General features: G+C 40.6%; 1 protein-coding gene and 1 pseudogene across 4 annotated transcripts in view; both read left to right on the top strand.

The window, feature by feature from the left end:
* Positions 1 to 22500, top strand: part of LOC115222106 (CAP-Gly domain-containing linker protein 3) — a 153756-nt gene that overhangs the window by 20567 nt on the left and 110689 nt on the right. The window lies entirely within an intron of this gene.
* LOC115222421 lies at positions 14333 to 14430 on the top strand (annotated as a pseudogene).

The raw sequence follows: 22500 nt of genomic DNA on the forward strand, positions 1-22500 counted from the left end.
AGTCTTGACCTCTGGGAGGGAGGAATCTATTACAGTCATTGGTCATTTGGTTATCAAAGAAAGAATAAATAGTCCGGTGGTGTTAGTGATTGTTGATTCTTTGGTAACTAAATGACCCAATGACCATAACAGATTTCTACCTGCCAGAGGTAAAGGAGTTGAATTTGTCCGATGATTCGTCCACGAAACCATCGGTCACTCTATGACCAGATATTAACTTTCTTAACTTTAATACTTTACTGCTTTATACTTTACAGCGCGGTTCTTTTCCGGGTATATGATACATTGACGATATACATATATGTATGTGTGTTTATATATACACACATATACAAATATATGGGTGTATATGTACACACACACACACTTCGCTTTTATTTATTGAGTTCTCTTGTTTCTGTTCATAAAATCAAACGTACTACCATAAGTGAGTGTGTGTGTATATATGTATGTATGTATGTGTATGTATGTATGTATGTGTGTATATATATATATATATATATATATGTGGTGTGTGTGTGTGTATGTATATATGTAAGGAGATAGAGATATCTACACTAAAGCCCCCTTCGACTTTGTTTCCTCATAACTTCCAGAAAATAGGTATCTTTTTAATGAAATTGTCTTCAAATAGGTTTCGAGCGGTATAGATTCCGATAATACCGGAATTTGTTATGAAAACCTTTTCACAACAAAGACAAATCGTGTGGAATTTCTTGAAGCTCCTCTCCTCACCAAAGGATAAAAGCTTTTCACTAGAAATTCTGTTATAATGGTAATCTACACCATCTGAAGCTTATTTGTTGAAGATTTTTCTGGAATTTATGAAGAAACAAAGTCGAATGGGACACACTTGTGTAGGTCTAAGCATATCTACACAAGAATGCCATCCCTATTTTGTTTTCCTCACGATTTTCAGAAAGATGGATATTTTTTAATGAAATTTCCAATAAATATGCTTCAGGTGGTGTAGATTCCGATCACATTAGAATTTGGGGAAAAGGGTTCGGAAAATTCAGACGAATCAACTTTGTTTCCTCATAACTTCAGAAAAATGGGTAGTTTTTCCAATGAAATGTTCGACAAATATCTTTCAAAATGTGTAGATTACAATTATATGGGAATTTACTATGAAAGAAAGAAAATTGGTCGGTATGCACAGATATATGATATATACAGATCCTCTTCACAATTTTTTTCTAAAATTTCCAAGTTTTATTTTGTAGATATACATGTGATGTGTGTGGGTTCCCGCGATTTTATTTTCACTTTGAATTCCAATATAAACGTAATCTCTACAGACCTTTACTACAAAGATATTTATTTATACCCATATTTCTAAAAGATGTGAAGAAACAAAGCTGACCCGACTAAATTTTCCAAAATCCCTCTCCTTTTCGCAACAAATTTCCATATCATCGGAATCTACACCATCTTAAGTGTGTTTGTAGAAACTTTCATTTAGAAATCCAGTTTTATGAAAATTTGAGGGAACAAAGTCGGTGGATCACACTTTTGTAGTGTTGCCGAATATATTTTACAGTTTTGTAGTCCAACTTTCATCGTGTTACCCAAAAGTTCTGTAGCTGCACATGGAATCGGTGAATTCTTCTTTTGAAGTGATTTACCACCAGTTGCATTGTCTTTGGTAATGGTTATTCACTGTCGATTCTTCTCGTTGCCAATGTTTAATGATCCGCTGATCAGTTTTACCTGTGGTTCCATTATGCATACTTCGTAAGTGAAGGGCGAATATGGATGGGGTGTGACGCATTCTTGGTACCGTTAGGGCATCACTGGATTGGCAATTGGGGCATCTTAACACCTCTTTAATAATTAATACGGTGAAAGTACGTGATTCCTCGGCTCCCGGTGGATTTTGTAGAACAATAATTTGGTACCCTTCTTTGTTTGGGTACCACTAGCGAACAGTGGTGCTGGTGCGCGTACTCGCGCATCCGCGCTAGCTAGTCATGACTAGTCGATCCTTACTTTGTGTTTTTGTGTTTTATTTACTTTGTTTAACAAAAATTATTTTGTGCAAAAAAATTATTTATTTTGTGTTTTATTTACTTTGCTATGTAGTCGTTTTAGGATCGACTAGTCACGACTAGCTAGCGCGGATGCGCGAGAGCGCGCACCGGGACCCCTGTTCGCAAGTAGTACCCTTTGTTTGCATATTCTAAGGGCATCATAGCAAGTATGTATGTGTATACACACGCATACAAACCCATATATATACACATATGCATACCTGCAGAATTACGTCTCTCCTCTCGTCTTTGTTTCCTCATAACTTGCGGAAAAATGGATATTTTTTTTTTTAATGAAATTTTCTATAAATACCTTTCACATGTCTTAGATTACTATTCTACGAGAATTAAATGGGTAAAAGAAAATGTTTCGTTGCCCACGCAAATCTACTGAGGGACTCATTACATAAAATATTTCTACAAAATAAAGCTTTAAATGTTGAAAACATTATGTCAGTATAACATGTGTGGGCACCCACCGTTTTTTCTTTTTCGTACATTGACTTCTGATATAACCATAATCTATGACACCTAAAAGATATTTTTTTAAAAATTTAATTGAAAAATATCTATTTTTCTGAAAGTTATGAGGAAACAATGTTGGAGAGGAGGAGACTTTTGGAGGTATGCTTTTATGTGTGTGTGTGTGTGTATGTGTATACTCTCTTTTACTCTTTTACTTGTTTCAATCATTTGACTGTGGCCATGCTGGAGCACTGCCTTTAGTCGAGCAAATCGACCCTGGGACTTATTCTTTGTAAACCTAGTACTTATTCTATCGGTCTCTTTTGCCGAACCACTAAGTTACGGGGGCGTAAACACACCAGCATCGGTTGTCAAGCGATGTTAGGGGGAGAAACACAGACACACATACATATGTATATATACACATATACAACAGGCTTCTTTCAGTTTCCATCTACCAAATCCACTCACAAGGCTTTGGTCGGCCCGAGGCTATAGTAGAAGACACTTGCCGAAAGTGCCACACAGTGGGACTGAACCCGGAACCATGTGGTTGGTAAGAAAGCTACTTACCACACAGCCACTCCTATACCTTGTATGTATATGTCATCTATATCTCTTTTCCTTTACTCAACCATCCCATTTATATTCCGATCCCCATCCCTTGTGAGTATGCAGGGCACTTTGTCACCATCTCTATCCTGCTATTTCCCACTCTCTGTCTCTCTCCTTCTCCTGCACTTCCCTTAAATTGGGTAACCATGTATTTCCTTTGTGGTAGCACACCTGTTTCTGTCTTCATTCTTGATCTCTCTCTCTCTCCGGGTGGGTAACCTTGTACTTCCTCTACAGCAAGACACCTGTTTCGGTCTCTCTGTCTCACTATAACCTTTCATCATCCAACACAAGATCACCTCCTCCAATGCCCCTCCCTTCTTGAAAGTTTTTTATTTCCCTTTTCTCCACCAAGTACTTAGTGACCCTGTCAGTGCAGGTGCCACTTAAAAGCACCCAGTCCACACTGTAAAGTGGTTGGCATTTGGAAGAGCATCAGCTATAAAAACCTTACCAAAACTGACCTCACCTGTGTTTGTGCCACATAAAAAGGCACTAAGTCCACTCTGCTGAGTGGTTGGTGTTAGGAAGGGCATCCAGCTGTAAAGATCCTGCCAAAACAGTCACAGAAGTCTGGTACAGGCTTCTGCCTGGCTGGCTCTTGTCAAACTGTTTCACCCATGGAAGGCAGACGTTAAACAACAACGACAATGATGAACATATTTATATTTGTGTGTGTGTGTGTGTATATATATATATATATTAGAGGCTTCGAATGACCCATCCGTTTTTTGTGTCGTCTATTTGAATGTTTTGTGTTCTTGTCCCATTTTGTATTTTTATATATATTTTTTATACATACATATATATATATATATATATATATATATATATATATATATATATACTGAGCGGTTAGATATATATATATATATGTAACCGCTCAGTCGAAGTCGACTCTCGGTCACTCGTTGGATCAGTGTCCTCCAGTCAGTTCTATCCTGGGCCATATATATATTCGTCAGAAGTTACAGGCTGACTAAAGGACCAAGAGTGTTGTGCATTGACACACAAGTCATTAATTTCTGACAATTAATTATAAATTATATATACTCATGTTTTCAGTTCTGTTTTATATTACCAAGCCCTATATGTGTGTATGATTGTATGTATGTATGTATATGTGTGTGTGTGTATACATACACATACACACAATGACCCAGTGGTTAGGACAGTGGTTAGTGTTTATTGAGCGAAAACGCCTAAAGTTCCACGAGGCTTCAGCAGGGGGTGGTGGTGATCCCTGCTGTACTCATTCGCCACAACTTTCTCACTCTTTCTTCTGTTGGCCTGCTCGCTTAGCCAGCAGGGTGGCATCATTGGAAGGCCAAAACAATGCAAAGCGCATTGTGACCAGCGATGTGTAGCAACATCTAATAGCCTGGTCGGTCAAAGGCAGATTCTTTCTAGACCCTGGTCACCTCATGTACACATATACATGCACTCATACACACACACTCTCTCTCTCTCTCTCTGTATCTCTCTCTCTGTCTCTCTCTTTATCTCTCTCTCTCTCTCTGTATCTCTCTCTCTGTCTCTCTCTCTGTCTCTCTCTCTCTGTATCTCTCTCTGTCTGTCTCTCTCTCTCTCAGTCTCTCTCTCTGTCTCTCTCTCTCTCTCTCTCTCTGATTGTCTGTCTGTCTGTCTCTTTCTCGCTGACATCACCATCATCATTTATGTACTCAATGACTTGAAAATGTGACAGTTTGACTCATCTACAGTCAATGACTTGTGTAAAGTGTGTGTGTGTGTGTGTTTAGCAGTGATGGTTAGTCTGAAGAGGAATGGTTGAAACCAGCCTCCTTAACCAAAGGTGTTGGTGTTGTCGATGTCAGCACTATAAACCAGTCAAACACTCCTTATGAAAAAGTTAAGAAGTACTCTGTATGTGGTCTCTTGAGTGGCTAGAAATATCAGCCAAGTCTGTCTCTAATCACACACAACTATCTTAAGACACAAAGGATATATATTAGAGACTACAGTCCTAGATACAGAATGGCTGGATAAATGGAATGGTCACAACTGGATCAGTGTTGATTTGGGAGTTGATTTACTCTTTACTCTTTTACTTGTTTCAGTCACTTGACTGCGGCCATGCTGGAGCACCGCCTTTAATCGAGCAAATCGACCCCGGGACTTATTCTTTGTAAGCCCAGTACTTATTCTATCGGTCGTATGTATGTGTGTATTTATCTGTATGTATGTATCTATGTGTGTGTGTGTATGTATGTATGTGTGTATCTATGCATGTGTATGTATGTATTTATCTGTGTGTGTGTATGTATCTATGTGTGTGTATGTATCTATGTGTATGTATGTATGTATATATGTATCTATGTGTGTGTGTGTGTGTGTATGTATCAGTTTCTGTCTACCTAGTCCACTCATCCACTCCTGCAGTAGAAGACACTTGCCCAAGGTACCACATAGTGGGACTGAACCCAGAACCATGTGTTTGGGAAGCAAGCTTCTTACCACACAGCCATGCCTGCACCTCTGTGCATGCATATGCATGCACGTGCGTGTGTGTTAAATTTGACTCTTTCATTCTTTATTCCTCTTCCACTTTTTCTCTTCCTCTTCCTCACCACCCTCTCTCCGCATATGACCTTGAAATGAGAAACAGGATTACTAACAAGGTCAAGGCTGGTTCATGGCTTCCCTCCCACTCTCACCTATCTCCCTTCGTATTCCTCTGCACCCACCCCACACAGTCAGAGTGAAAGGGGATTGCATTTTGTGGGTGGTGTTGAGGGTGGTGGGGCTGGCGCAGACAGACACTCCCTGGTATTCTCTCTCCCAACAATTTCAACACAGCTGCCGCCATCCTCCCACCTTTCTCAAATGGCCATCTGTGCAGTCATATTGCTTACTATTACCGCTGCTGCTGCTGCTGCTCCTGCTACTACTGTTACTATTGCGACATTTTAGTAAGCGTTAGATCCACCCCGACTGGGGTACTTTGCCATTTGTCATCACCATTAGAGACAAACACAATTCTCTTGTGCTCAAACTCTTACACCAATATATAGCTTCACACACATACACAAAAGTGGAGGCGTGGCTGTGGGGTTAAGAAGCTGGCTTCCCAACCACGTGGTTTCAGGTTCAGTCCCACTGTCCCACTGTGAGGCACCTTGGGCAAATGTTGTCTACAGTAGTCTTAGGCCAACCAAAGCTTTATGAGTAGATTTGAAAGAAGCCATTCATATACATGTATGAATAGCTCAGTCATGGCTGTGTGGTAAGAAGCTTGCTTCCCAACCAAATGATTCTGGGTTCAGTCCCACTGCATGGCACCTTGGGCAATTGTCTTCAACTACAGCCTTCGACCGACCAAAGCCTTGTGAGTGGATTTGGTAGACGGAAACTGAAAGAAGCTTGGCTGTTGTATATATATGTGTGTGTGTGTATATATATATATATATTTGGAGTGTGTCTGTGTTTGTCCCCCACCATCCCTTGACAACCTATGTTGGTGTGTTTACATCCCCGTAACTTAGCAGTTTGGCAAAAGAGAGAAAAGAATAAGTAGTTGGCTTACAACAAATAAGTCTTGGGGTCGATTTGTTCGACTAAAGGCTGTGCTCCAGCTTGGCTGCTGTCAAATGACTGAAACAAGTAAAAAGGATAAAAGAATGGGCCTGGAAAAAGAGGGTGCAAGCACACCCACTAAAATTTTTGTAGGGTGCGAAATCAAAATGTGCACCCCTACTTATCCCAAGTTTAGAAAACCGAGTAAAAAGTGGTCGGTAAAACTAGCTTGAATCAGGTTTTTTTCTCAAATAACAAAGAATATAAATAGATTACGTTAAACATGACTTTATTTTGTAAAAATTTTTGGACCTGGGTTTGTACTCAATAAGCAAATTTCGTTCCCAAGCCAGTGTATATACGTGTGTGTTTAGATATGCATGTGTGTGTTGCTGTCAGTTGTCAGAAGAGTAGTTAAGAGATGCCAGTTGACATGACATGAGCAAAAAGGTCAGAGGTGTCACTTCTGACCTCACTTAATCTCATTTCGAATCTGGTTTAATCACAGGTTTAGGTGATCTTTGCATTTCATTGGTGTGTGTTTGTGTGTGCACTTGTATGTCTGACTGTTGCTCCATGTGCATGGATATATCTGTGTGTATGTGTTTGTGGATGCGTATATGTGTGCAGATGTGTATATGCCTACATCGTATGTTCATGTGTGTGCATTGGTCCATCTGTGTGTATGTGTGCTTGTATAGGTCTGTGTGTGTACATTATATACTCATGTATGTGTGTTGCAGTCCATGTCTTAATGTGTGTGTGTCCATGTGTATGTGATTGGTAGAATTGTTGGTGAGTCAGACAAAAGATCTTGCAGTATTAGTTCCAGCTCTTTACACCTGGATTCACCTGTAACGACATCAGTGACCATTTGTAAGAGCCTTTGTAGTATTTGTCTTGGACAATGTCAGAAGGTGCAGGGTGGGAAACGCAGGACTTGCTGCATTGTCAATAGCATAAGTTGTGAGTGAAAATGGGTAGATGGAACCCGTACAGAAACCTGTCGGGTGGAATTGGTCTGTAATTCAAAAGCTAGTTTTATCATGTATTGGAACTGTAATTGGTTCTGTCTGAGAATTACATTAAGAGTACAACATCATCATCATCATCATCATCATCACTCATCATCACCACTCATCATCACCCATCACCATCATCATTGTCATCATCATCACCATTATCATCATCATCACCATTATCATCATCACTCACCATCATCATCACTCATCATCATCATCCTTACTCATCATCATCACCCATTACTATCATCATCATCACTCATCACCATCCTCACCATCATGATCATCATCATCATCACTTATCATTATCATCCATCACCATCAGCCATGGTCTTCCATGCTGGTATGGGTTGGATGGCTTGACAGGATTCATGTGTCCTTGAGCTCCAATGTCTGTACCCACATGGTTTTTATGGCTGGATGCCCTTCCTAATGCCAACCACTTTACTAAGAGGACTAGAATGATTTTCGTGTGGCACCAGCACTATTGAGGTCACCATGCAATTCACAAGACTATGAACCCATGGGTAGGGAGAAGGGAGGTCGGCATTTGTGCTAAGGGAAGTGGGGATTACAATGAGAAAGGGGAGCAGAGCAGATTCTTGCTGAGGGGTCTGCATAGCTACACACATCGAATAGGGGGAAAAGATGGGCATTGATGCTCGCAATAACAATTGTCTGTGGAATACTCATCCATTTACACATTAACTCAAAGAACAGGTAATTCAGATGAGATCAAACAACTGAATCCTCATTGTTGAACAGCAGAGATCTATTACCACCATCAGGGTTTGGCTGCTATTTCTAGTAGATCAGGTGGTAACATACTGGCTCTTTCATTGACAGTAGTGTTGTATCATGGGCAGATCTCCAACTGTGAAGCACATCATTAACAAATTGCTCCGTTGCATTGTTATTTATATTCAGCTTTGCCTGACTCATCTCCTTGAGTTTGTTTTCGTATACTTAAGGTGGAGGGGGTGGGAGTGACTATGTTTCATGTTGTGAAGTAAAAAATATCTGTTGAAACAATTAAATTTGCACCTGTAATAGAAATAAACATCGTTTGTGTTAATGATAATTGTTGTCGTGGAAAGGAAGGGAGACAACTTTTGAATTAAAATCAGTTTGTTGAATAACGGGGTGCATTTAGTGGGGAGTGTAACAACAAATCTTTAAGTATGGTGACAACTCTGGGCATATTTATACACACACAAATTTAGGCACAGACATGGCTTGGTGGTAAGACGTAAGCTTCCCTATTGGTTCTGGGTTCAGTCCCACTGCGTGGCACCTTGGGCACGTGTCTTCTACTATAGCCCCTGGCCTACCAAATCTTTGTGCGTGGATTTGATAGATGGAAACCGAATGAAGCCTGTTGTATATATATATAAATATATCTATGTGTGTGTTTTTTGTGTTTGTCCCCCACCACTGCTTGACAAAATGGTGTTGGTTTGTTTATGTCCCCATAACCTAGCAGTTTGGCATTAGAGACTTTAAAGCCTGTGTTAGTGCCATGAAGAAAGCACTCAGTACACCCTGTAAAATGGTTGACATTATGAAAAGCATCCTGCCATAGAAACCGTCCAACCATGCCAGCATGGAGAACAAACATTGAATGATGATGATTCAAATTGAATTTCTGAGAGTATTCCTTAGTGAAAAACTCAGAGTACTGACTTGGTTTATGTTGAATTTATCAACCTTTATATGTATGTTTACGTTCATTTGTGTGTGCGTGTGTGTGTGTGCACGTGCGTGCGTGTGTGTGTTCATGCATGTGCACACATTCACATGCGCACATGCAATAATAGATTTTTGAAAAGATTATATTTTATAAGTTTTTACACATACAGATTTTCTTTTCTCTCTCTCTTTCTCCCCCTCCACACTCTCCCCTTTTCTCTCTCCCCTCCTCTCTTTCTCTCTCTCTCTCTCTCTTGCTCTTCTCTCTAACAGCTGCTGAAGAGAGCAACATCATTAATGATTGCAGATTTCGGGGAGTTTTGTGAGGAGGATCAGAGACAGCAATGTAGTGGCAGTGGTGGTGGTGATGGTGATGATGGTGGAGATGGTGGAAGTAGTGGAAGAAGTATTGGTGGCGGCGGCAGTGATGGTAGTGGCGGTGATGGTGGTGGTGGTGGTGGTGGTGGTGACGGTGATAGTGATGATGGTGGAGATGGTGGAAGTAGTGGAAGAAGTATTGGTAGTGGTGGTGGCGGCGGCGGCAGTGATGGTAGTGGCGGTGATGGTGATGAACGTGGTGGTGGTGGCAGCGACGAAAAATGTTCGTGTCAAATGTCTTACTTAATTGATGCTGTGTGTCGTGTGGGGTGGGGGAGAATGGAGAGGCGATGGGTCGATGGCGGTGGTGGTGGTGGTGGTGGTGGTGGGTGCTGCTTTTACACGGCTTCTCTTCCCGAGATAGAACGAGGAAACGGGATCTCCAACACAATCAACGATAACGATCGCCACACATTTTCACTATTTACTACAGCTGCTGCTGCCGCTGCTCCTGCTGCTGCTGCTTCCCCTACCACTGCTACCACTACGGCAGTTCAGACAATTGACACCTCTCACATGCATGGTCTAGCATGTAAGAACGAGTTCTTACTTTTGGCTCGCTATTGTTGAAAGGCGACACTGAATTTTGGCAGAATTTGAATCATTAGCAGCAGCATCCAAAAACCCAGTCTTCAGCAATACAACAGAACTACTACTATTACTACTACTACTACTATTTCACTGATAAGAAAGGATCTCCCCATTTCTCTTTCTCTCTCCCCTTCTTTCTAGGGTTTTTTGTTATGGTTTAACTCCAGGTCACCCCAGAGTAAACAAAGGCCCCTAGATGTAAGTATATCGAAGGCAACAATATCCGGCATGTCTTTTCAGTAATTTGAGGCAGATTTGGCTGCTATTTCTAGAAGCTCAATGCTTGTTGCTGTGAGGAGTCTTTGTTACAGCACGAGATCAGTGATTGATGATATTGGACAATTTAAGCTTTGATTTGAGACAGTGACAGGTCATGAACCTGATATCTTCTATGTCGTCAACTATACTAACACAGCATCTATAGTATTCCAGCTTTAATAAATGGAAATTTATAAATTCAGTTGTATATTTAAGAGATGAGGAATTATGTACATTATTTACATTTGATGGATATATGCCTTAGGAATGAGAACCCAGGTTTGAAATTTCCCCAAGACACCTGATGAAGGCTGGAGGGTATATCAGCCGAAACGTTGTGTTAACAACAAACAAGATGAGGACATTTCGTTTTTGGATTTGGTTTGCAAGATTCTTTATATGAGTTCGTGTGTTGAAGCATATTCTGTTGTGTCTGTGGAGAATCATTTTCTTTTTGTGCCTTATAATCAAACACACTCACCGGTAAAATTTCCACTTTTTTCTTATTTTTATTATCCTAAGGTTGCAAGACGCAACGAAAATTTTAGGAAAATAAAAATAAGAAAACAGTGGAAATTTTACCTGTGAGTGTGTTATATTATAAGGCACAAAAAGAAAATGACTCTCCCTAGACACAACAGAAGATAAGAACAAATATCCGTCAAATGTAAATAATGAATTTATAAATTGTTTCAGTTATTTTTATACTTGTACTTGTGGTGGCATTCACTTGTGGTAAGTTGAGCCAGCTTTGACCAATGAGTTCATCACGTCCCTCATGGAGGCTGACCACATCCAATGGTTGACTCTAATACTCCAGCAGGCAAAGTAATGCTTCTTTCTGCCTGCAGCTTAAATATCCAGCTTGTAAATTTGACAAATGCTCCACCGAGACAGCAATCATAATGGATGCCACAGGTGCCATAGCAGTAGTCGTCATTCGTTGTTGAGGTGTAGAGTTCATGTTTAGAGTTTCCGTGTGAATACAAGTTCATGCATGGTCCCTGGTCACATTTGGGACAATGTGATTCACAAGAGCTCATGCCATCAGTTGCTGGCCACCACAAAGGATTCACTGACCAAGTCACCACTGATTGTGGCAGCAGATGTAGCCTGGGTGTGAAGCGGGTGGTACACATGCTACCCTACTTAACCCATAGCCGGGGCCCTAACAGGTGCTACTATTCTGGGTCAGAGTAGACTTGGGGACAATAATGGCTAAGAAGTGGTTCCACCCTCCCCAAAACCCTGGAACTCTTGTACCAAGGCCCCATGACCAGATGCAGTTTAGATTCTTACCCAGGACATTTTAATGTTATTCTATCTTCACACATGATATTTGATCAATCACTTAACAAATAAATATCAAATGGAAATTGTAGTTGTGATCCCTGTGCTGGTGGCCTGTAAAAAGCACCATTCGAACATGGCCGATGCCAGCGTGGGCTTGACTGGCTTCTGTGCCGGTGGCACGTAAAGAGCACCAACCGATCGTGGCTGCTGCCAGCCTCCCCTGGCACGTAAAAAGCACCCACTACACTCATGGAGTGGTTGGCGTTAGGAAGGGCATCCAGCTGTAGAAACACTGCCAGATCAGACTGGAGCCTGGTGCAGCCCCCTGGCTTCCCAGACCCCGGTTGAACCGTCCAACCCGTGCTAGCACAGAAAACGGACATTAAATGATGATGATGATGATGATGATGATGATGACTTAACACAAGTATGATAGGTTATCATATATCGCCACTATATAATTAATTAGTCAGTCATTTTACACTAGTAAGATAGGTTATTGTGCATTATATCTTTGAAAGATAGTCAGTCACTTAGCATTAGCAACATAGGTAATTTCACTAACCTACCACTATACTTCATACAATAACACCAACACTGACCAATTCTTTCTCTCTCCTCTTCAGTGAAGATACATGGCTCTGTAATTGGTACCAATTATTTGTTCTCCTTAATGAAGAATTCGGCCCCTACCATAAGATTTCTCCTCTTCCTTGATACAAACTAATTTATTCCTCGTCACAAAATTCCTGTACTTTTTGGCCGGCACAAACCTTCACAGGTTCCTGCATCTCTGTTTCTTGTTGCTATATTCGATATTACAATATATCAAAATGTTTTGCATAAGTTCATTGCTTTCTATGAGACATAAAACTTGTGAATCTAATTAATGAATTAATTGCTAATTTTCAAATAGCAGAAGCGGTTTATAGTGTTTCATTTGAGGAGACAGAATATCAAGTTGTCTGTTGTGTGTTTGGAAATACTGCCAGCTGGCAAGCGTTTGAAATACAATTCAAGGAGTGGCTGTGTGGTTTGTAGCTTGCTAACCAACCACGTGGTTGCAGGTTCAGTCCCACTGCGTGGCATCTTGGGCAAGTGTCTTCTGCTATAGCCCTGGGCCGACCAATGCCTTGTGAGTGGATTTGGTAGACGGAAACTGAAAGAAGCCTGTCGTATATATGTATATATATATATGTGTTTGTGTGTCTGTGTTTGTCCCCCTAGCATTGCTTGACAACCGATGCTGGTGTGTTTACGTCCCAGTCACTTAGCGGTTCGGCAAAAGAGACCGATAGAATAAGTACTGGGCTTACAAAGAACAAGTCCCGGGGTCGATCTGCTTGACTAAAGGTGGTGCTCCAGCATGGCCGCAGTCAAATGACTGAAACAAGTAAAAGAGTAAAGAGTAAGTCCTGGATGTAGAATTCATAGTAATACATTAATTATAATCAGTTGGACGTATGATGTTTCATTGAGGACAAATTTTGAAATGAGCTTGTCCACATTTTGCTACCTAAGTCGCCACACATCATACACATCCTCTTTAGTCTTCTATTTTCGCTATTAATATCTACATACTAATTGCCAGGCATGTGTTTATTATGTAAAACTGATATATCCAATTGTGTTACACTTCTGTATTTGGTAACTATTTAAGCAGTGTGTTCATGGGTGGTTATTGGGGTGGATTTGATACTGATGAGAGAGCAAAATCTCCTGAAATGTGCATATACATCTGTTCCTATTTTTTCTATCTTTTATCACATTGTTTACATAAACGTATTCCTATATGAACTGTAACGTTCAGTATTGGATCTAATTGCTGTGGAAAATTTATAGAAATAACTCTACATTCATTATCCATGTTTCACTATCATACGCTGCATTATCACACATCTTAGACATACACCACATCCAGTGGAACATGGACTGTCACTGTAAGAGGTTCTACAGGAATTGACAAGTAAATCGTTTTAAGTTGTTGAATCTGCAATGTTTAACTTGAGACAAAGTTTGAATGTAATGAGATGCGAGGACACGAAAGCTACATGTTCATATGCAGAGGTTAAATAAGTGTGTTATTACAGAAATCTTTAATAAAGGGAAGATTAGAATCGGGTTAAAATAGGCCATGGGTTGGTAGTAGAAATTACTTGCTGTTAAGTAGAGAAAGGTAGGCTTGGGAAGAAGGTAAGTTTGAGAAAAATCTTGTAGGTCAAGTGTGTAAATGATATTTCATAAATGGATTGATAGACAGGTTATGACTCATAGGGCCACACTTAATGGCCCGCCTAACATATGTCAGCAAAAAAAAAATGAATGAATGAACCCAGCACTGTCAGTTCTGTTGATCAACCAACTGTGATGTCTGTGTGTGCTTGTGTTTTGTAAGCATGACCAAGTGATTGGAATTATTCGATTGGTAACTGTTTGATTCCATTGCTTGGCATCTTGTATAAAATTATTCTAAAATTGGAATGACACAGAGAAGATTAGCATGGCCTCTGCGCAAGGATGATATGCAAATTCGTGAAGCATTCCATATTTTTTGATAGATGCAAGAGTGACTGCATGGTAAGTAGCTTGCTTACCAACCACATGGATCTGGGTTCAGTGCCACTGCATGGCACCTTGAGCAAGTGTCTTCTTCTATAGCCTCGGGCCTACTAAAGCCTTGTGAGTGGATTCGGTAGACAGAAACTGAAAGAAGCCCGTCATATGTATAGATATATATATATATTATATTGTATGAAATTTGATTTAGTATTTCTAAATTGAATTTTTTTCCCTGTAAGTTTGGATTAATATTCCCTCAAATAATCATTATATATATATATATATATATATATAATATATATATATATATATATATATATAAATACATATGTATATATTTGTGTGCCAGTGTTTGCCCCCCCCCCCCCCACATCGCTTGACAACAGATGCTGGTTGTTTATGTTCCCGTAACTTAGTGGTTCGGCAACAGAGACCGATAGAATAAGTACTGGGCTTACAGACAATGCCCTGGGGTCGATTTGCTCGACTAAAGGCAGTGCTCCAGCATAGCCGCTGTAAAATGACTGGAACAAATAAAAGAATATATATATACACACACACACAGATGATTATATATATATATGTATGTATATATTTGCACACACATGATTATGCCGTCACACTGGATGGTTGACTACTAGATTGAGTTGATGATTTTCTGTTTTAGGGCAGTTCTTCAAAAAACGACATTGGCATAAGAATTACCAAAGCGTGATATGGAAGTCAGATCCACTCAGAAAAATCAAAATATCATTTATCGGAATATCCCTTGAATCAGTGTTGTTGTAGGGACCAAGTACATGGGTCCTGACACAAACACTTGAGAAGAAACTAGAATGTACTGACCCTAAAATGCTTAGGGGTTGTACAAAACACGAACTGGTGTCAACGTATTAGAAATGAATGTTTACAGAGATTTGTTATTTATGAAGAAATTTTCTCAAAATAACAACTTTGGTTGCTCAAAGGCAGTTTCAATTTGCCAGACATTGCCGGAGGAGTAAGCAGGAAGTTATAGACAAGCTTACTATTGTGGGAACCAACTCGCAGGAGACACAGGAGAGGAAGACCTGCGTGAACAGTCATCGATCAACTCTTAGACAATGCAAACTTTAATAAGGAGCAGTTGCCAGGAGCAACGAAAAATTGGGAATTGTGGAGAGATTTTGTCAAGAATGTTTAACCCTTTCATTACTATATTTATTTTGAGATGCTCTGTGTTTCTTTCAATTAATTTTAAATATAACAAAGAATTTAGTAAAAATAACTTGGTTACCATTCAGCTTGTGTTAGGAACATAAATTGTGACTAAGGTTTGGTGGAAGATTTTAATTCAAAACTTATGAAAACAAAACATTTGTACTCAGAGCCAGAAGTGGTTTCAGCCGGGTTGGTAACGAAAGGGTTAACCTTGCTTGTAATGATTAGGTGTGTGTGTGTGTGTTTGTTACCCATACCAGTATTGAATATGGATGTTAAATGATGATAATGATGATGATGATATATAGCCTTGAGGGAAATTTGGTAATTAGAAGCTATAGAATCCCTTCAGATTGATTGTATTAATTATTCGAAGGGTCAGTCTTGTTATTAGTTGTGTCACACTGATTCTGCCTGGGGGTTGTGTTAAGAGTACATGTGACTGTGGGATACTCAACCATCTACATGTTAATTAAATGAGCAGGCAGCTGACCATATGTGTTTGTGACTGTGTATGTATATCTGTGCGTGTGTGTGCATATACATGCACACATACATATACATATATATACATACATATATAAAGTTAATCCAATATATATATATATATATATTGGATTAACTTTGTATATGTATGTGTGCGCGCATGTGTGTATGTATCTGTATATGTGTTTGTGTGTGTTTTCTTTGACCCCCTTGGCCCCTTTGCATTCTAATCCACCTTTTTTTCTCAAGTTTTTTTTATTAGTCAAAAGAAGAGGGGCAGCATCCATTGAGGTTTGCAGGATTTGTAAGTCTGCAGAGATGGGGGAAAGAAAGGAAGGGACCACGTGACACTGGTTTATCTTAGTCCCTGTTCCCATCGCTGGAAGTGAATGGCCATGCTGGAGTTGGCAGCAAATTGGACAGCCTCCTTAGGTGTTAATGACAGGGTCAGGTCCACTGTTATGACTAGCAATGGTGGAGTTTCCTGTCAGATTTAGCAGGGAGTCTTCACTGAACACACGCACACATTAAACTGAAGGATCACTCTATGTTTTGCATACAGTGCATATCATTGTTTAATAACAATGTGTGTGTGTGTGTGCGTGCGTGTCTGTGTGTGCATGTCTGTGTGTGTGCGTGTCTGTGTGCACGTCTGTGTGTGTGTATGTGTGTGAATAACAGTTTTGTTTATGTTTTTCTTGGAATTGCTCAAGTAGGATTTGAACTGGAACCTCTCGCTTATTGAACTTCCCATTGTTTCTCTCTCTCTCTCATTTTCCCCTTCTCTCTTATCTTTCCCTTCTCTCTCATCTTTCCCTCTCTTTCTTCACTCCTTTCTCTTCTATCTCTTCCTCTCCATCTCTATTCATGTCAGTATTTTATGTCAATTCTCCTCATTGTAGGATGGAAATTGGAGATAGTTTTTTCTCGTTTTCAGGTCGGCTTTTTCCTTTCCTCTTTGTCTGTCTACCCATCATTCTATATATTCTGTCTCTATTTTTCTGAGTTTCCTCTCTCTTCTCTCTGTCTCTCTCTCTCTCTCTCTTTCATTCTATGCATTTCCTACTGACAAACTCTTTCTCCATACTTTCTTTTTCTATCACTCCTATACTATTTCTCTCTCTCTCTCTCCCTTAATCCCCTCTCTATCTCTTTCTCCCTCTTTCCCTTTCTCTTTTTCTTTCTTCCTTTTTCTCTCTCTTTATTCCCTTTCTATATCTCTTTCCCTCACATCTCTCTCTCCCCCTTAATCCTCTCTCTATCTCTTTCTCCCTCTTTCCCTTTCTCTTTTTCTTTCTTCCTGTTTCCCCCTCTTTATTCCCTTTCTATATCTCTCTCCCTCTCCTCTGTCACTCTCTCTCTCCGTTTCCTCCTCCTTCCCCTCTCATCTCTCTCTCTCCCACCTATACTTATAACAACACACTGCCATTGCAATGGTGGGGGGTTCTATGTCTTAATTACAGCACAAAGAAACTCCATAGTGGCACCTTGACAATGGCAGGAAAGTAAAAGACAGCCAGTCTCGCCACTCCACCCTCAGCCTCTCTATATTCCCTCTGGTCTAGTCTGCTCACCCCTATCCTACCCCCTGCTACATCAACCTCCAGGTGTCCTTACATCTATCTCACTGTCTGCCTCCCCCCCTATCATTCAATCATGTCCCAATGATGATGATCATCATGATGAGCATCATCATTATCGTCATACCTGTCACCACTACCATCACCACCATCATCATCATCTCTGCCACCACTACCATCACCATCGTCACCACCACCACTACCATCACCACCACCACCATCATCATCCTCATCATCTCTGCCACCACTACCACCATCACCATCATCACCACCACCACCATCACCACCACCATCATCATCATCATCATCTCTGCCACCACTATCATCACCATCATCACCACCACCACCACCACTACCGTCACTACCACTACCATCACCACCACCATCATCATCATCATCTCTGCCACCACTACCATCACCACCACCACCACCACCATCATCATCGTCATCATCATCTCTGCCACCACTACCATCACCATCGTCACCACCACCACTACCATCACCACCACCACCATCATCATCCTCATCATCTCTGCCACCACTACCACCATCACCATCATCACCACCACCACCATCACCACCACCATCATCATCATCATCATCATCATCTCTGCCACCACTATCATCACCATCATCACCACCACCACCACCACTACCGTCACTACCACTACCATCACCCCACCATCATCATCATCATCATCTCTGCCACACTACCATCACCACCACCACCACCACCATCATCATCGTCATCATCATCTCTGCACCACTACCATCACCACCACCATCATCATCATCATCATCTCTGCCACCACTACCACCATCACCATCATCACCACCATCACCACCACCACCACCACCACCACCATCACCACCACCACACCATCACCACCACCACCATCATCATCCTCATCATCTCTGCCACCACTATCATCACCATCATCACCACCACCACCACCACTACCGTCACTACCACTACCATCATCACCACCACCATCATCATCATCATCTCTGCCACCACTACATCACCATCATCACCACCACCACCACCACCACCATCATCATCATCGTCATCATCATCTGCCACCACTACCATCACCACCACCACCACCATCATCATCGTCATCATCATCTCTGCCACCACTACCATCACCATCATCACCACCATCACCACTACCGTCACTACCACTACCATCACCACCACCATCATCATCATCATCATCATCATCTCTGCCACCACTATCATCACCATCATCACCACCACCACCACCACCACCACTACCGTCACTACCACTACCATCACCACCACCATCATCATCATCATCATCTCTGCCACCACTACCATCACCATCATCACCACCATCATCATCCATACTACTAACTGCTCACTAACCAAGGACACCATCAGTATCACCACCACCACCATCAATATTATTACCAGCTGCCATCTAATGCAACCACCAACACCACTCTCACCCCACCCCCACCTCTGTCACCACCACCACCATTCCTACGCAAGCTACTGTCCATTGAGGAGTTAATGTGGGTGTTTGTACTCAGTTGCTCAATCTGCTAGAAACAACAGCCAAATTCAGATCTTGTTAAATTTTTTCCAGCCATTTCAAATCTTTGAAATTTTCAAGAAAGTTTTGATATAGTTTTTGTATGCTGATGACAAAAATCACATTCAATTTTCATTTTTTCTTTTTTTTCAAGAAGTTACAAACATTTAAAGTTAAGTAATTTTAACCAATTGGAAGCTTCCATTGCAAACATACAGGAAGTTGTAACTGTGTGTCTCTATGGTAACAGCACAGACACATGATGAACCTTTATGTGGTCTCTTGATCAGCTAGAAATAGCAGCCAGATCTTCCTTAACCCTTTAGCATTCAGATTAATTTATCAAATTTAATGCTTATTTATTCACATAATATGATTAATTTAAAAAAATTAATCACATATTATCTCGTAGCTTTGAGATTTCAATGATGTGATTGTTTATTTTTAGAATGACATTGAAAGGTGCATGGGAGAGGCTGGATCTAGCCAGTTTGAACATAAAACAGGTTGGTTATGTCTGGTTTAAATACTAAAGGGTTAAACTACTCTTTGCTCTTTTATTTGTTTCAGTCATTTGACTGTAGCCATGCTGTAGCACCGCCTTTAGTCGACCAAATCAACCCCAGGACTTATTCTTTGTAAGCCTGATACTTATTCTATCAGTCTCTTTTGCCGATCTGCTAAGTTACGGATATGTAAACATGCCAGCATCGGTTGTCAAGCGATGTTGGAGGGACAAACATATACACACACATACATCTATATATGTATAGACATATATATACAATGGGCTTCTTTCAGTTTCCATCTACCAAATCCACTCACAAGGTTTTGGTCTGCCTGAGGCTATAGTAGAAGACACTTGCCCAAGGTGCCACGCAGTGGGACTGAACCCAGAACCATGGTTCGTAAGCAAGCTACTTACCACACAGCCACTCCTACACCATAATGTCTAAAATCATAAAAGGCAAAACATTATGCCACAATACTCTATATTTTTCTTATTTGAGGCAGGCCTCGTGTTTTCCACGTGTTGATTGTTATTAATAGTTTTCGAATCGGAGTCAGTCTTCACAGATGAAATCTTTCATATAAATTCTGGGACTCACAGATTGATATTAAATGTACTTTCTCCTTTCTTATGGTAAAATTGTTTTCTCAAGGTCTGGTGGTGGGAAAAGAGAATCCGTAAAAGTCACACGAAGAAAAGCCACTGAAAAAATATCAGAGGATAAAAAATGTCGCTACAAGAATGCCTTCATAATTTGTGTGTTGCTCAACAAGAGAACCCCAAGACTGTGGCAGAGTTTCTTGGTAGCTTTGGCTGGAATATTCATCTTAGCCATCAGCATTAGAAATATTTAATATCCATGGTGGCCATGTCATATATTTTTGACTTAAATTCTTTTTTCTTTATTGTCTTTGCTTAAGAAATTGAATAAAAGCTTGTTTTTTTTGGGGGGGTTTTCTACTATATCCGTAATGCCATCATATGCTTGTAATATACAAGTCATGTACTTTCAGTTAATCTCTGAAATCGGTTTTATTTCTTTCTTTAAAGTATTTAAATAAAGTATGACTAAATTTACTCACAAAGTATTGATCAGCTTAATTAAGGCCAGAGTAGAAACCACGTGGTTGCAAAACGAGTTTCTTAACCATGGAATAATTGAATCTAATTGTATATACAAACACAGCAAATAAGAACTTGACACAAAGAGTAAATTAATAAAACCATTTAATATATGTTGAAACCGCCTCAATATGACGGTTAGTTTCATTTTCTGTTTCCAAGGATAATATGCAATCTGTTACATATTGTTGTCATCATCATCATCGTCAACATCGTCATCATTTAACATCCATTGGTATAGATTATATGGTTTGAGAGAAGCTAGCAAGTCAGACGCCTGCACCATGCACCACTGTCAGGCCTGGTTTCTACAGCTGGATGCCCTTCCTAATGCTTTCCACACTTTACAGGGTAAACTGGGTGCTTTTTATGTTGCACCAGCACCAGTGAGGTGACCACAACACTTACAAGACAAGACACCTTATTCGACTGAGGGAAAGGGGAGTCGTATTGGGGTAGGTGGCTTTGTACCAGGTAATGAGAGATTTGGGTATGGTAGGAGGAGTAAAATAGGTCTTGTTGTAGAGGAGACACATGGCTGACCCAGTTTGAGAGGGAAGATGGTGAAGGTGAGGCATTGAGGTGTAACCTTAAATTACAGGGATTTGTATATCAATGAAGTGGTGCAGAGGATTGGATAGGGTTTGAGGGTAGGTAAGAGTGGGAGATGGCAGGAAGGGGCATACAGCAAGTGAACACAAATGGAGAAAGTTGTGGTGGGGGAGAGATTTGTCAGGGACAGATTGTATGGATGCAGATAGGCATAACATGACATGTCTTCCAGGAGGCATCAATTTTACTTACACAGACGAGTCCTTTCAGGCGGAGCAAACCATCAATCATCATTTCTGTCCTTTGTCATCTCCTCTGCTGTGAACCTCAACATCTCTCAAGTCCTTTATTCACCATTTTATCCCATGTCTTCCTCTTCCACAGGTTCCATCCACATTCTGTGATCAGCGCTTCCTTATGAAAGCTGTCTTCATCCATACACACACACACCACATCATCATCATCATCACCATCATCGTCATTGTTTAACGTCCGTTTTCCATGCTAGCATGGGTTGGATGGTTCGACCGGAGTCTGGGAATCCAGGAGGCTGCACCAGACTCTAGTCTGATCTGGCAGTGTTTCTGCAGCTGGATGCCCTTCCTAATGCCAACCACTCCATGAGTGTAGTCATGACAATACCTATGCATTCCTCTCTCTGGCACACTACACACCCATATACACACATATATGTATATTACTATAATGGTCAAGCTATATCCAATGCTGTTATACACTGCTGGCCACAATGCGCTTCTTTGCATTATTATAGCTTTTGAATGAGACCCCCCCCCATATTCTTCCTTAACCTTTTAGCATTCAGATTTCTTATTTATTCATAGTTTTGAATTAATTATGCATTATCTGGAGATGTACTCGCATAGCAAGTGATTTGATCTGAGATCGTGTGCTGAAACGAAAGCAATTGCAGTGTGGAAGGTGTTTATAAGCCATTTAAGAAACACACAAAAGCCGTTCGATTCACTTCAACATTTAAGTTTAATTTGTCAAAATATTTTCGTCGCTAAAATCCGTGACCTGTTCACTGACAAA

This window comes from Octopus sinensis, linkage group LG19, assembly GCF_006345805.1.
Source record: "Octopus sinensis linkage group LG19, ASM634580v1, whole genome shotgun sequence".
Lineage (NCBI taxonomy): Eukaryota > Metazoa > Mollusca > Cephalopoda > Octopoda > Octopodidae > Octopus > Octopus sinensis.